The sequence below is a fragment of the Bubalus bubalis genome, chromosome 22 (genome assembly GCF_019923935.1).
Source record: "Bubalus bubalis isolate 160015118507 breed Murrah chromosome 22, NDDB_SH_1, whole genome shotgun sequence".
NCBI lineage: Eukaryota > Metazoa > Chordata > Mammalia > Artiodactyla > Bovidae > Bubalus > Bubalus bubalis.
Genome location: NC_059178.1, coordinates 28,279,038 through 28,295,098, shown reverse-complemented (window position 1 = coordinate 28,295,098; position 16,061 = coordinate 28,279,038). Strand labels below are relative to the sequence as shown.

General features: G+C 38.4%; 1 long non-coding RNA gene across 1 annotated transcript; it reads left to right on the top strand.

Moving 5' to 3' along the window:
- Positions 1 to 4,011: 4,011 nt before the first annotated feature.
- On the top strand, positions 4,012 to 15,595 carry LOC123331176. The gene is made up of 2 exons (XR_006547689.1): positions 4,012 to 4,223; positions 15,392 to 15,595. It is a non-coding gene; the product is annotated as an uncharacterized LOC123331176 (long non-coding RNA).
- Positions 15,596 to 16,061: the final 466 nt, after the last annotated feature.

Below are 16,061 nucleotides of genomic sequence, written 5' to 3'. Positions count from 1 at the left end.
GGTGATAGGCAACAAGTGTCACTTGCTTGACAGTTACCAAAAAAAAAAAAAAAAAAAAAAAAAATGATGTCTAATGTGAATGATACAAAAAATAAAGCCAAAAAAACAAAATATATAAGTTGCCCCGGTATAAAGCCTACAACCTGCGGGAAATGTGTTTTTCTTGACCTGAGTTCCAGGACTTTGATTTTAACGATTACATTTCCTGGTAGATGAAGATTTGAGGATGAACCAGATCCAGGGTGAGAGGCAGACGGCAGCTGTACTACTTTGCTGAGTCATATCCTAAAGCAGGATATCTAATAAGCAAAGGAAAAGAATAGATACCCAGGCGTCAACAATCATTCTAGAAAATAGGTTTTGAAAACAAACGTGCCTACAGCAGGAAGTCTCTCTTTCCAATCATTCATACTATACAGCATCTCTGAAAACTAAGGCAGGTAGGGTAACAGTCTGCAATCATTCTCAGACACTTTGCCAAGTGATTTTGCAATAACGTTTAAGGAATTTTGAAAATTAGTCTTTAGTTTGAAGGCTCCTTTTGTGTGGTTAAAATACCATTTTGGGGGAAAACTAAGTTCCAATGGGAAAAGAATGTAGTTTGGGCTATGGGTCAAGTTGGGAGTATCGGGTAAAGTAAGAAGGAATGATGTCACAGTGAAGCAAACTTAATTCAGGAAAAAAATGCCTCAGTTCCCAGAATATTTGCTAGGGAAAGGTGGAAAGAAGAGAGGGATCTACCCACACAAATTTTGCTGGCTTACACTTGATATGCCTAAAGGATGAGTTATAACAATAACAGTTAGTATCAGATGTGCAGTTGGAATCAACTTTTGATGATAAAAATATAAGAATATAAAGATTTCGTCCATAGTTTGTATTAGTTTTTATGGTTTAACTCTTTTTACATTTAAATCTTTGATCCATCTGGAATTAATTTTATTGTAGTATATGAGGTTGGTATCCAATTTAACTAATTTCCAATTGTAATTCAGTTATCTCAATAATAACTATTAAATAAGCAATCATTTCCCCACTGATTCAAACTGACATTTATAATAACAAAATAACCCCTTATGTCTATTGTAGTCTACTATTAGCCTTTCTAGAATATTACTGTGATATTTTCTATCACACTTTATTTCTCTGTTTATACATGAATTAGAATTAAACTCATGCTTAGTCACTTCAGTCGTGTCTGACTCTTTGTGACCCCATGGACGGTAACCCACCAGGCTCCTCTATCCATGGGAATTTTCAGGCAGGGATACCAGAGTGAGTTGCTGTGCCCTCCTCCAGGGGATCTTCCTCCCAGGGATTGAACCTGTGTCTCCTGCATTGCAGGCAGAATCTTTTACCTCTGATCCACCAGGGAAGCCCTAGAATTATGCTATGGTAGGCAAAATAATGCTGTCTCCCAGATGGCCACATCCTGTACCCTGGTACCTATGAGTGCTGCTGCTGCTGCTAAGTTGCGTCAGTCGTGTCCGACTCTGTGTGACCCCATAGACGGCAGCCCACCAGGCTCTGCCGTCCCTGGGATTCACCAGGCAAGAACCCTGGACTGGGTTGCCATTTCCTCCTCCAATGCATGAAAGTGAAAAGTGAAAGTGAAGTCGCTCAGTTGTGTCCGACTCTTAGCGACCCCATGGACTGCAGCCTACCAGGCTCCTCTGTCCATAGGATTTTCCAAGAGTATTGGAGTGGGGTGCCATTGCCTTCTCTGGTACCTATGAGTATGTCACCATAAAAGGGATTTTGCCAACATGAAAATGGTAAGGACCTTGAGATTTTTATTAGATCATCTGAATGGGCAAAATCCAATCACAAATGTCCTTAAAATTAGAGAAACTCTTCCATCTGTGTTCAGAGTAAGAGATAAATGTGACTACAGAAAAATGATTAGAGAAATGCAACATTGTTGGCTTTGAAGATAGAAGCAGGTGACCAGGAGCCAAGGAAAGTGATGGCCTTTAGAAGGTGGAAAAGCTAAGGAAATGAATTCTCCCTAGAACCGCTAGAGAGGAACACAGATCTGCCCCCACCTTGATTTTAACCCAGGAAGGTCCACTTCAGACTTCTGACCTCCAGAAATAAAACAAATTTGTGTTGTTTGAGTTTGTGATAATTCTTTACAGAAGCAATAGGAAATGAATACATGTGCAATTTTAATGTTTTAGTATCAGGCAGAACTAGTTTAACCCCTGCCCCCATAACTTAAAAAAAAATTTTGTCTAGTCAACATCTGTCACCATAAATTAGTTACAATTTTTTTTTCTTGTAAGGACAACTTTTAAGAGTTGCTCTTTAGCCACTTGTAAACACAATATAGTATTATTAACTATAGTCACCATGCTGTACATTATATCCCTATGACTTACTTATTTTGAAACTGAAAGTTTGTACCTTTTGACCCCTTCATCCATTTTTGTCCCCCCACCCCCACCCCACTTCCTCCTCACTCTGGCAGCTACCAATAGCTTCCTCGTATCTGTGAGTTTGTTTTATTTTTGGTTAGAAGTAGAAGTATTGGAGAAGGAAATGGCAACCCACTCCAGTGTTCTTGCCTGGAGAATCCCAGGGACAGGGGAGCCTGGTGGGCTGCCGTCTATGGGGTCGCACAGAGTCGGACACGACTGAAGCGACTTAGCAGCAGCAGCAGCAGCAGAAGTGAGATGATACGTATTTGTTTTTCTCAGTCTGACTTACTTCACTTAACAAAATGCCCTTAAAGTCCATCTTTTGTCACAAATGGCAACATTGCCTTCATTTTTATGGCAATAACGTTCCACTGTGTTTGTATGTTTCACGGATCTATTTGTCTGTTTTTACACCAATGCCATACTGTTTTGATGATTATAGTTAGAAACCAGGGAGCGTGATGCTTCCACCTTTGCTCTTTCTTAAGATTGCTTGGAATATTTGGGGTCTTCAGTGGTTTTACACAAATTTTAGGATTGTGTGTTCTATTTCAATGAAAAATGCCATTGAAATTTTCATAGGAATTGTATTGAATCTTTACATAGCTTTGAGGAGTTTGGGCATTTTGTTAATATTAATCCTTCCAATCCATGAGCATGGAATATCTTTCCATTTGTTAGTGTCTTCAATATTTTTCATTAATGTCTGATTGCCAGTGTACAGGTCTTTCAGATCCTTGGTTAAATTTATTTACAGGTAGTTTATTCTTTTTGAGGGGATTGTAAATGAGATTTTTTTAAAAAATTTCTCTTTCTGATAGTTTGCTATTAGTATATAAAACCATGACCCATGTTTGCATATTAATTTTGTAAATTGCAACTTTACTTAATTTCTCTATTTTTCTAACAGCAACTAATAACTGCTCATAACTTACTTTTCCTCTGAATTAGTAATGGTGTGGAGAAGCAGATCAAGAACATCCATCATATGACTTACATAAATTATCCGTTTTTATTGTAATATAGGCATTATCATTTGGATACATTTGTTACAGCAATTTAGCCTACCCTAATTACAAACCTTACATTATTATGCTGTTGGGCAGTTTGTTTTCATCAACAACAGGTGTTTAATTATATCAAATTTTTTTTCAGCATATGTAAAATTATCAAATTATTTTTTGTTGTATTCATATGGTGGTTGTTATTGATATACTTTCTAATATGAAATCTTGAATTTCTAGAATACTGCTCAGTTGGCCATGGTATATTATTCTTTTAATATGCTATGGATTCTGTCTAAAATATTTTGGATATTTGCAAATCCAAAATTTTCTTGTATTGTTCTTTTCAGCTTTGGTGCCTGTCTAATAAATTGAATTGAATGGATTGCCTCCTATGGTAGTCAAATTATAAGATGACCACACTTCCTGATATTCTTGCTCCTGTGCAATCTCCATTTCTTGAATGTGGATTGAATTTATAGACTTATTTCTATTGAATCAGACATGGAAGTAGCCATGGAAAGTTATTTCCAAGATTAGGTTCTTAAAATAATGTATCTTCCATGTTGTACACTCTCTCAGGTTCTTATATTGGGAGAATTCAGCTGCTATGTCATGAGGCAATCCCATGGAGAAGCCATCATGAGTGAATTTGGAAATAGATCTTCTGGGGTCCACCAAAAGTCATGTGAATGAGCTTGGTAATAGACCCCCCTCCAGCTGAACCTCAAGGTGACTACAGCTCTTGCCAACATCTTGAGTATAGCCTGGTGAGATATCCTGACCCAGAACCATCCAGGTAAGCTACTCCTAGGTTTCTAACCATCAGAAACTGTGAGATAATAAAGTTTGTTGTTTGCAATTTCTAAGTTTTGAGGCAGTGTCTTAAGCAACAATGGATAACTCATGCACCTTCTTTTTATATATTCTGAGTAAGTTTAAGTAATACAAGAGTTACCTGTTTTTTAAAGCTCTGGTTCAAATTTCCTATGAAAACTTCTTACTGTGGTGCTTTCTTGTGATTTTAGTTTTAGAGTAGTAAGGTTTACCAATTTTTCTTGGTTTATTATTTGTAATAGTATGTTCTGACAGAGTCAGAATTAAGAGGTATCTTTTGAGTTATCTCTATTTAAAACAAATTCTTTAATGCAATTTAACTTCCTCCTTACCACTCCATGGTTCTTGGTCTTTATTATTATTTCCATAGGTTTCAGATAAAACATATTACGTTTATAAGGCTTCCCTTGTAGCTCAGTCGGTAAAGAATCTGCCTGCAGTGCAGAAGATCTGGGTTTGATCCCTGAGTCGGGAAGATCCCCTGGAGAAGAAAATAGCAACCCACTCTAGTATCCTTGCCTGGAAAATCTCATAAACAGAAGAGTCTTGTGGGCTGCAGTCCATGGGGTTGCAAAGACTCGGGCACAACTGGGCGACTAACACTTACTTACTTATTACGTTTATACATAATAAGTTGTATGTTTATTTAAAATAATATAAATCTACATTGTTTTGTTTTAAAAATATTTATTTACTTATCTGTCTGCATTGGGTCTTAGTTGCAGCATGCAGATCTTTAGTCTCAGCATGCAAACTCTTAGTTGTGGCAAGTGGGATATATTCCTTGACCTGGGATTGAACCAGGGCCCCTGCATTGGGAGCACAGAGTTTTACCACTGGACCACCAGGGAAGTCTCTACATTCAGTTTTTAATAACTATTTTCCAAGGGTTTTTACTATTTAATAATTATTTAATGGTGGCTTGAACACATACAAAAGTAGGCAGAACAATATAATGAACACATACCCATATCTTGCCCCAACAGCCATGAATCCACGGTGAATTCTAGACTTTTCACTCTCCCATCCACTCCCTATATTATTTTGAAACAAATCCAAGATATCATATTTCATTCATAAATATTTCAATATGTATCCTTAAATGTCAGAACTTTAACAATAACCATAGAGACATTATCAAAACTGAAAAATTAATATCTTAATTTTCTCTATCACTCAGTATTTACATTTTTGGTTATTTCATAAAAGTCATGTATTCTTTGCCATTTCTATGGTTTTTCAATTTGAGAATGTTATATAAATGAAATCATACAGTGTACTATTTGGGGGGATTGGCTTTTTTAACTTAGCATAATTTCCTTGTGATTGATCTAGGCTGTCATGTGTGACAATAGTTTGTTTCTTTTATTAGCTAAGTAGTATTCCATAGTATGGATATACCACAGTTTCTTGGACCATTCACCCATTGAAGATCATCTGGGTTGTTTTTAGTTTTTGGCTATTTAAATAAAGCTATGATGAACATTTGTGTACAGGTTTGTATGAACACAAGTTTTCACTTTTCTGGGATAAATGCCCAAGTATGTAGTCCTGCCCAAGTGCTGGGTCCTATGGTAACTGCATGTTTAATTATATTCGCTCTTTACCTTTTAATTGGTATAATTAGATCATTTATATCTAAGGTAATTATTGGTATGTTAAGACTGAAGTCTGCCATTTGTTACCTGTTTTCTGTTTGTTTCCTTGTTTCTTAATCCTCTCTTCTCTCTGTTTGCCTTTCTATGTATTACTTGCACATATTTTCAGAATACCATTTTAAATTATTTTTAATGTTTTTGAGTATATCTCTTAGTTTAATTTTCTTAGTGGTTGTTCTGCGTATTACCATATGCATATGTGACATCACATTCTAGTGTCAACATTTTACAACTTCAAAGGAAGTGTGGAAATCTTATTTTCATTTAGGTTTCTTTACTTTGCCCACGTTATCTTAAATGTCATATAGTGTTATGATTTTTCCTTCCAGTCATCAAAAATGACTTCTAAAGCTCATGAGGAGAAAGGTAGACTATTGTAGGTATACATAGTCTTGGTTTTTTTAAATTGAAGTATAGTTTATTTACAATATTATATTAGTTTCAGATGATTCAGTATTTTTTATAGATTGTACTCCATTAAAAATTATTATAAAATAATGGCTATAATTCCCTGTGCCGTACAACGTATCCTTTTTGCTTATCTATTTTATACTAGTAGTTGGTATCTCTTAATCCCATACCCCTATCTTGCCACTCCCCTCTTCCTTCTTTCCACTAATAATCACTAGTTCATTTTCTATATCTGTGAGTCTGTTTCTGTTTTGCTATATACATAGTTTTTTATGAATCCACGTGTAAATGATACACAGTATTTATATTTCTCTGTCAGACTTATTTCACTAGGCATAATACTCTCTAGGTCCATTCACATTGAAGGAAACAGTAGGATTTCATTTCTATGGTTAATATATTCATATCTTACAATAGTCAAGATGTGGAAAGAACTTAGTGTCTTCAACAGATGAAAGATAAGAAAATGTGATATATATCATATATATCAGTTCAGTTCAGTTCAGTCGCTCAGTCGTGTTCAACTCTTTGTAATCCCATGAATTGCAGCACGCCAGGCCTCCCTGTCCATCACCAACTGCCGGAGTTCACTCAAACTCACGTCCATCATGTCAGTGATGCCATCCAGCCATCTCATCCTCTGTCATCCCCTTCTCCTCCTGCCCCCGATCCCCCCCTAGCATCAGAGTCTTTTCCAATGAGTCAGCTCTTCATAGATAGATCGATCTATCTGTATATGTATACCTGTTTCCTCATTACTCAGGAGTAATGGAGTACACAAAAACTCATAGGTTCCACGCAGCAAAAAGAGAAATTTTTCCTATCTTTGTCCCCGGTTGGAAGAACAAAAGTGCCAATGCTAACCTTCTACCTACTTATTGCACATTTTTCCCCCGGAAGTTGTGGTCTCTGAATGCATGAAAGGAGATGGGCAACAGAAAAAGATGTAGAATATTTCTCTAGCTGCCTCAGAAATCTTCGTCTATGTAACAAAGAAATTGTTATAGAATTTTTCAAATTCATGTTCAGTTTGGGCCCTGAATCATAGGGCAGGAAGTGGAAGGAGTTTGGCATGTATTTTTACTCTTTTTTATTTTTAGTTGGACTTCTATTTCATTGGATGTCTGGGTATGCCTCCATTGTCATCAGGGGAATTACACAATTTTTCAGAGTCCTATGTTTTCAAATATTTTCCTATCAAACTACAGTTTTAAGAACTAATTAATTTCCCCCAATAATTGACTCATAAAAATCATGTCCCATGCTAACCAGAGGTTTCGATAGGTATGAAACAATCAGGATTATATAAGGACTTAGTAAAACTCAAAGTCAAAGAAAGCAGATTGTTTGCTAATTGTAACCTTGTAGGAGATGTAAAAATTGCCATTAGGACTTTAGAAACATGGACAGTCTATCATAACAGCCCTTTTTTAACTCAAGAAGGCCTAGCAGTCTGGGGACCTTATGGCCAGGGATTGCTGTACCTTCAGGGATCTGAGGTGGCAGAAACTGGGCAGAGGTTGGGTTGATCAGCATGGCGAGACAGCAAACTCCCAGTGTGCTGGCATGTACTTAAGAGACTAGGGTCACCACTTTAAGCTTTAAATTAGATTAAACACGGGATGTACTGGTCTGACAGATCAATGCAGATGATTAGCTAACTGTGAAGAGTAATGAGCTTACCAGATGGTGCTAGTAGTAAAGAACCCGCCTGCCAGTGCAGGAGATACTAGAGATGTGGGTTCAGTCCCTGGGTTGGGAAGATCCCCTGGAGGAGGAAATGGCAACCCACTCCAGTATTCTTGCTTGGGCTATCCCATGGACAGAGAAGCCTGATGGGCTATAGTGCATGAGATCACAAAGAGTCAGACACGACTAAGCAACTGAGCATGCACTAAGAGTAACATCATGACTTTTTTCAGTTCAACATTTATCTTTTAAAAATACATGTATATTCTTTAACATATATGTATATATGAATTTGTATACACATGCATGTACACACACTCAGAGTCTCTGAATTAGTTTCAGTGAAATCTGCATCAGTGCAGAGGTACTCTCGGAGTGCCTTCAATAAAAAAGTCACTGTGTATTATGCGATAACATTGAACAGACTCCAGACAGCCTCTTATCTTAGATATACAACGACGTAGCATAACTCAAGCCTAAAGGAGAAGTTAAAGCATTAGGTAACGGTAGCAACAGTAGCATGTTAGTGAAGTAATAACTCTCTTGGAGGATAACCCAGGATGGGTTTTATTGAATTCAGTTTATTTAGCTGGGATAAACCCAGATAGGCATCTCATTTACAAGAAGGTACTAGCAAGAGGGCAGGTTATTACAAGCACATTTAGAAGATAAGCAATAGGAAAATCGAATAAAATCAGAGATCAGGAAGGGAGCAGAAGTGGTTCCTGGTTCAGCCTCTTGCCTTGGACAGGTCTATATTTACTCCAGCTAAGAACAGTAGTAATTGCCTTCTCAGACATCCTTGGGGATGAATGGTGTGTGAGCTCTCTTAGGAACGTGTGAGTTATCCTTGTTGACAAGCTTACTTTGTGGCTAATTGAAGTTTCTTTTTCTCGCAACTTAAGTGCATTTTCTTTGTTTCTCTGTTCTCTAAAGAGTTAGAATAATTATTCAGTGTTTCTTCATAATAATTTTTTAAAATGTGACAATAGTTGCTATCCCTTAGCTTTTCCAGCTTCCCATACGAATTAACTGTAAACTTGGATTGATGCTGTTTTTCTACCCATTTAATTAGTGTTTTTACTGTTTTCAAGGGTTGTTGTCTTCCTTCCTTTTTCCTTTCCTTCCTTTCTTCCTTCCTCCCTTTTTGCAGACTAGGAAAAAAAATGTCAAAGCCTTCCTTTCTTTCCTTTTCAAATTTAAATATAACAGATATTTACTTGGTTGTTTTGATAAGTGAGCCTTTGTTCTAAACACTGCTGCCAACATGAGTAGCTGCATGGACTCTACTCCTTGGAGTAACTCCTGAATCTTAAGGTCTTAACACAGCTTTGTCCGAGACATCAGACAAAAAAATGTGACTAGCGGAAACACTTGGTTGACCATTCTAGTTGGTGGTTTTGGTTCCAGAAGTGTACTTTATGACACAGAAGAGCATGTTCCAGCTGAGCTGTCCTTGCAGTGACGTGTGGCATTGCATCCACAGAGGACTGAGTTTTATATATTGATAAATATTGATCAGTTAAAGGTGTGTCCCTCCACTCACCATTGCCTTCTGCTCTTGTGTGTGGTTTCCCACGTGAATGTATGTGTGGATGTGTGTGTGTGTGTGTGTGTGTGTGTGTGTGTGTGTGTATGTGTTAAGAGTGGTAGTGGTACATAGGAAAAATGCATCCATAAATGAAATATTGTGATGTATTAACTGAAAAATTTTTGTTTCTGGTATTTCATTTTTACCTAGACTTCTCTTCCGTCCCTCAAGGACTTGGGTTCTCTCTAAAGCTGCTTTCTCTTGAATAAACCTTTATTTGGAAGTTGGTTGTCTAAAAAGCAAAGTCTGTCTATATACCATCTAACTTCTTTGAATGCTTAATCTTTTCTCCTGTCCCATTCAAGCTCTTTCTTCTAAAGATTATGTTTCTGAATCAGAAAATATTCATTAAGTGTCTCTGAAAGCTACTGTGCATGACACTGAGGATGGCAGAAAATAAATACAAAAGGGATACTCTCTTCTAAGACCTCACAGTCAGGGGGATGAGAAATACATGCACAGATAACTCTGGGTGGAGTGGGTGAAGTATCTTAGTTAAGAAGAAAAGTGTTATTATTAGTTACATTAGGTGTAGACCTATCCAAGGAAGTTTAGGCGGTAGTCATATATGTTCATTTTTTAAAATCTTCTTTCTTTTCTTAAAACCTTATAAAATCAAATTAGTCACTGCTTCTACCAAATTATCCATTTACTCAAAAAACAAACAACTGTTATCATTTACATATCATAAAATTCACCCATCTAAAGTATACAACAGAGAAGGCAATGGCACCCCACTTCAGTACTCTTGCCCGGAAAATCCCATGGACGGAGGACCCTGGTGGGCTGCAGTCCATGGGGTCGCTCGGAGTCAAACACGACTGAGCGACTTCACTTTCACTTTTCACTTTCATGCATTGGAGAAGGAAATGGCAACCCACTCCAGTGTTCTTGCCTGGAGAATCCCAGGGACGGCAGAGCCTGGTGGGCTGCCGTCTATGGGGTCGCACAGAGTCGGATACGACTGAAGTGACTTAGCAGCAGCAGCAGCAGAATCACACAATATGTTTCTTTCTTTCTTTTTCATTGGCCTCTCTCACTTGGCATTTGTTGTTGTTGTTCAGCCACTAAGTCATGTCTGACTCTTTGTGATGCCATAGACTGCAGCATACCGGGCTTCCCTTCCTTCACTATCTCCTGGAGCTGTAGTGTGTATTTGTATTTTATTGCTGTTTAGATTGCTGAATAACATCCAACTCTGGCTATCCCAGATTTTATTCAGCTATTTGCCAGTCTATTCACGTAGTAATCTTTTTATTTTCTTTCTCCCTCCTCCCAATACAGAGTGCTATAGAAGATTACGGCATCAACCATTTTAGAATCCCATCTCTTATTTTAGAATCCCACCTTTTATTTTTCTAGGAGACTCTGACTGAAGTCTTTAAGAACTGTTAGCACTTCAGGTTGTCTCTGTGTAGGTGGGAAGCAGGTGTGGGGCATCCCAGAAAGTTCTCACCCACTTTTCATTTTGGATTTGAAGGTTAAAAAAAAAAAAGAGTCTGGTTCTATTAGTAAATTTACCTTTTAGATAGAGGAATACACTCTGATGTCTGGGGACGGGGCATCAATTCAAGTCACCAGAACACATCATCACCACACGAATGCCTTTGCTGAGCTGGTTACCTTTCAGTGACCGCTGTGCCCATTATCAGCCATATTCAAGTTTTGTGGTATGTGGTATGCACTCAAAATTTTAAGGTGTTAGAGACATTTCCTTCTTTCAGTGTGAGGCAGGGTGACCCAGCGTCTCTGAAAGGTAAATACGAAGCCTCTCTCTCGTTCGAAAGAGTTATTGAGCCGTGTTTACAGTGGGTCCCCTTTGTCTGCAGTGCACATACTTCACATTTTCTTGAAAGGAATGGGCTACCTGCCAATGACATTTCACAGTTCTCAAAGTGCACGGTTTCTTCAGGAATATAATTCCTCATCTGCTCTGCCCTTTCCCTTTGAGTTTTACGTTTCATCCTTGCTCTGTGCAATGCACCAATCAACACACATTCAGGCAACTCCTCATTTCTACTTCCTTTGATGACCTTGAAGCTCTTCATCTGGCCAGTCGATCCCGCCTGGAGGAATGTGGTGGGACGGGCCTCTGCCGTGGAGCTGGAAGCCCGGCTGGCTCTGTACTGTGTTATAATTCCTCCCTCCTCTTCGTGGCACCCCTTCCTTTCCCATCTTAAAGCAAAAAAACAAAACAAGACAAAGCAAAACCCCAAGGATATGAACAGCTTGAAGTAAACTAAAATGGTCATTGTTATTACCGGAGAACTTCACACCGAATGCAAGCGATAATCTGCTTATACACATTGCATTCTCTTACACAATCCCTTCTCTTTCATCACTCTTCTCCTCTGCTGGGCAAACGGAGGAGTTCAACCTTCTCATTCCCACCGTTTTGTACTCATGAAAAGAAGTCGACAGAGCTTCCTTTTGTTTTGCTCTTGTTTGTGGGCTTCCATCTGGGTCGCAGCATAGGGCTACCAGCTGGAGGGCACTTTTGCGGGTAACCACGTAGAGGGAGCTCTCGTGTTTTATATGCAGAACTTGGGCTTTCTCACCGCAGTGCATGAATCCCAGGAGAGTGATTCTGTAAAAAAGCAAATCAGTTTTCCTCTGAAGCATCCAAATGGTACTGGGGATCCTATCAAAGTTGAGGGAGAGGTTATGGCAAATTGACCAGCATCCCTTTACTGAGAATGTAATTAGATGAAAAACCAGTCACTAGAACCCTATAGTCAATATACTGAGTTAAGGCTCCTCAGAGGCAACCAGGAAATACAGAACAAGCAGTGTATCTTCTGTGGGCATCACTTTCCTTATTTTCAGGGAAAATTACACCTTCCATATTTTTCCTCCACCTTCTACTTCAGAAAGTATCCAAAATCCCCAAGTCAGAGCTTTATTAAAAATGAGCCTATGTTATTAAAAGTGATTTTGGAAAAAAAAATTTATAAATACAAATATGAATGAACAACTTTCCTGGATATTTTGAATTTGCAAAAGGACTCTGATGCTTTGCTATGGAAGCCCTTCTTATATAAATTTGAAGATGCAGAGGATCTCCAAATGGGATCCCTGACTCATGCTGGAAGTAAAGAATCAGAGCATTTTACAGTATTCTAATGGACATTTTAATATTTTTCATCTGTTCTTAATTTGAGATAGACATAATCTCTTCTAGGCTAGAAGATAGTTTTAGTATTATTTTTAGTTGTTAGTAAAATCTTCTCAATGCTTTGGCTCCCAACTAGAACTAAGAAATATGGAGCAAAAGCTAGACAGTCAGCTGAATAATGAAGTCAGCTCAATTCAGTTCAGCCTTTTTTATGTCTCAGCTGCAGGCGAGGCACTGAGTTGAGCATCACGGCGGACAGAAGGATGGGGAAGGAACAGATGTTTACCTTAGGGAGCTGGGAGGCTAGTTAGGAAGATGGCACAGCACTTCAACCCAACATGTGAAGAAGGTGCACATAAAAATGTTTGTGTGGGTTCAGTTTATGGTAACCTAGGAAACATAAATGCCATAAAGACAAAGGAGGAGTTGAAAAAAATATGCACTTAGAAATGAAAATTCCTCTAAGATCAGTGACCAGTCTTATTTTTATATTAGTCACAAAGCAGCAAGCTTTCATCTTCTCTTCTCCGCCACAGTGGGCACTTGGGTTACATTTTTAGGATGAGCAGAAGCTTATGAGAGCCAGACAGAAAGAGTGGGACTGATTTCACTTCTCTCCCAAGCATGACTGCAAGATGAGGTTAGACTGTTAAAAAATTTTTTTAGACACATTTTTGTGGTTTGGGTTTGAATTAATCTACACAATTGCTTTTAGAGTTAACTGTTTTGATGCAAATGCTGTGGATCTTAAGAAATAAAAGGACTATAAGCTAATTGATCCAATTCCTTGCTTTCAAATAGATAATGTGTTTTTTTATTCCTTAGTTGAGGAGCATTATCCAGAGGTTATATGTATTACCTAAAGTTGCAAGCACAGGAAGTCTAGGTTCCTGTCCTTAGACTCTCAAGAGAGCGCTTCCACCTTACCACCTCTCGTAGATGAGAAAAGAAAACCACAAAATTACTGTGAGTTGGTAGAAAACTCTCATTTTTGTTTGTATTTTTGTGCCTATCGATTTATACCTTTATTTATAAAAGAGTACTGTTTTAGAAACCTTTGTTGCTCTCTGTTATCACTGTTTATTTAAGATTTATATCACATCAATTTCCAAAAAATTTAAAAAATTTGTTGCAACTGTATGCACATGCTAAGTCTCTTTAGTTGTGTCCAAATCTTTGTGACCCCAAGGATAGTAGCCTGCCAGGCTCCTCTGTCCATGGGATTCTCCCACTGGAGTGGGTTGCCATTTCCTTCTCCAGAGGATCTTCCCAACCCAGGGATCTCTTATGTCTCCTGTGTTGGCGGCAGGTTCTTTATCACTACTGCCACCTGGGCACTACTGTTGTATACACATTACAGAATAAAACACCTTTTTGTTTTTCCCTAAATCACAGAAATAGTTAGCAGGCATCTCGGTGGTAAACACTAAGTATTCCAGAAGATGAAATTCAGTTTTCAGTTTGCTGGTAAATGAGATAAATTATAAACATGTGGGTCTGTGTTATTCCCCTTATCTTACCTGTTAGTTTTATGTGAGGTTCCCAAATTTCATAGAACACAAGAAAGGAGAAGTGCTTTTTAGTAGATCTTGGAGAGTATTCTTCAAGTTTTGACTTACATAAAGCATTAGAATAAAAAAAAGATAGAAGAATAATTAGTTTTCAGTACTTTTGTGGATGTGTTTTATTTTTTTTAAGATTTTTTTTTGATGTGGATAACTTTTTTTTTTCCCCAAAAAAGAGTCTTTATTGAATTTTTTTACTATGTTGTTTCTGCTTTCTGTTTTAAATTTTTGGCCCCAGGCATATGGGATATTAGCTCCCCGTGCATGCTCAGTCACTTCAGTCATGTCTGACTCTTCACCACCCTATGGAGTATAGCATTCCAGGCTCCTCTGTCCATGAGATTCTCCAGGCAAGAATACTGGAGTGGGTTGCCATGCCCTCCTCCAGGGGATCTTCCTGGCTCAGGGATCAAACCCTAGTCTCATGTCTCCTGCATTGGCAGGAGGGTTCTTTATCACTAGTGCCACCTGGGAAGCCCTTAGTTCCCTGACCAGGGATGAAACCCACACTCCCTGCATTGGAAGGCAAAGTGTTAACTTCTGGGCTGCTAGGGAAGTCTCGTGCATGTATTTTAGAAGGATGAAGGTAGATTTTTCTGAACCTGTAACACTAGCGGGAAAGTTTCTCTTTTGCAGGAGGGGTGGTCTCCAAAGTATGTCTCTAATAGTTTTTAGACTACCTTTTCAGCAGCTTTTCAGCCACAAAATTGTGAGCAATGGATCTAATCCTATGTGAATCAAGCAAAATATAGAATGTTTATAAGATGCTTTGAACACTATTGAATGCTGTAGAAATGTAAGGTATTATGATTACACCAATTCTTGGCTCCTTTCTCTATTTATTTAAGGGTTACACAGACCTTGTTTAATACCTCAGCATCCTTCCAGTTGAGTCAAGCACAGACATACTTTAGCCACTTGAGGTTAAATACTAAACCCAGTGCAGAGCAGGGTCTCCAGCCTCCCCCTGCCTCTCATCTTTCAGGTTCTGTTCTGGAAATGGGCCCAGCAGTGATGTGTGAGAATTTATTCCTTTGTGTTTATTTGTTTTGCTTTTTTATTTGGCAGCTGTGGTCACTGACTGGCTTCCTTTTTTTTTAGGATGAATCTTTTCTATTCCTTTATGATTGGGTGACAAAAATTAGACAAAAATGCCAAAATGAACAACCCAGAAAGCTCATCAAGTTTCCTGGATCGTTATGAAAAAAAAAAACCAAACAAAAAAAACCCCAACCTACCAATAACTTGGAGTTCTGAACATAATTGGTTGGTTCCCAGAAGTACAATAAAAGGAAACCAGAAGTATTTTGGTCCCTGGTTGTTTTTGAATCAATCTGTTGTTTTGTTTTGTTTTGTTTTCAAATTTTGAAGGTCACAGAATCAAATCATGTGGAGCCACAGGAGGGAGATTCCACCTTTCCATTGGTCTTCCCACCCACTTTTTCTCCCCATTTCTGTTAGAAGTGAGGTTGTGCTGGATTTAAGTAGAACATTGCTCAGAATTTCCAGTGGTTTCCAATCAAAGCAGGTCACAATGAAAGGTGTCCTGGAAGTTACTAGAAGAGAAGCAATAGTGACAAGTAAAGCAGATCTTGAAACCTTCAGTGTGTAGCCTTGGGAATTCTCCTGGTACACAGGCTTGGAAACTCTGCTAGTCTCAGGAGGGAACCCAAGGAAGAACAGCCCATACTCATATCTCCAAGTAAGCCAGGGTGCTTTAAATCTGAAATAATGACTGTGAGGCACAGAACCATGGGGGCATGGGATTAGA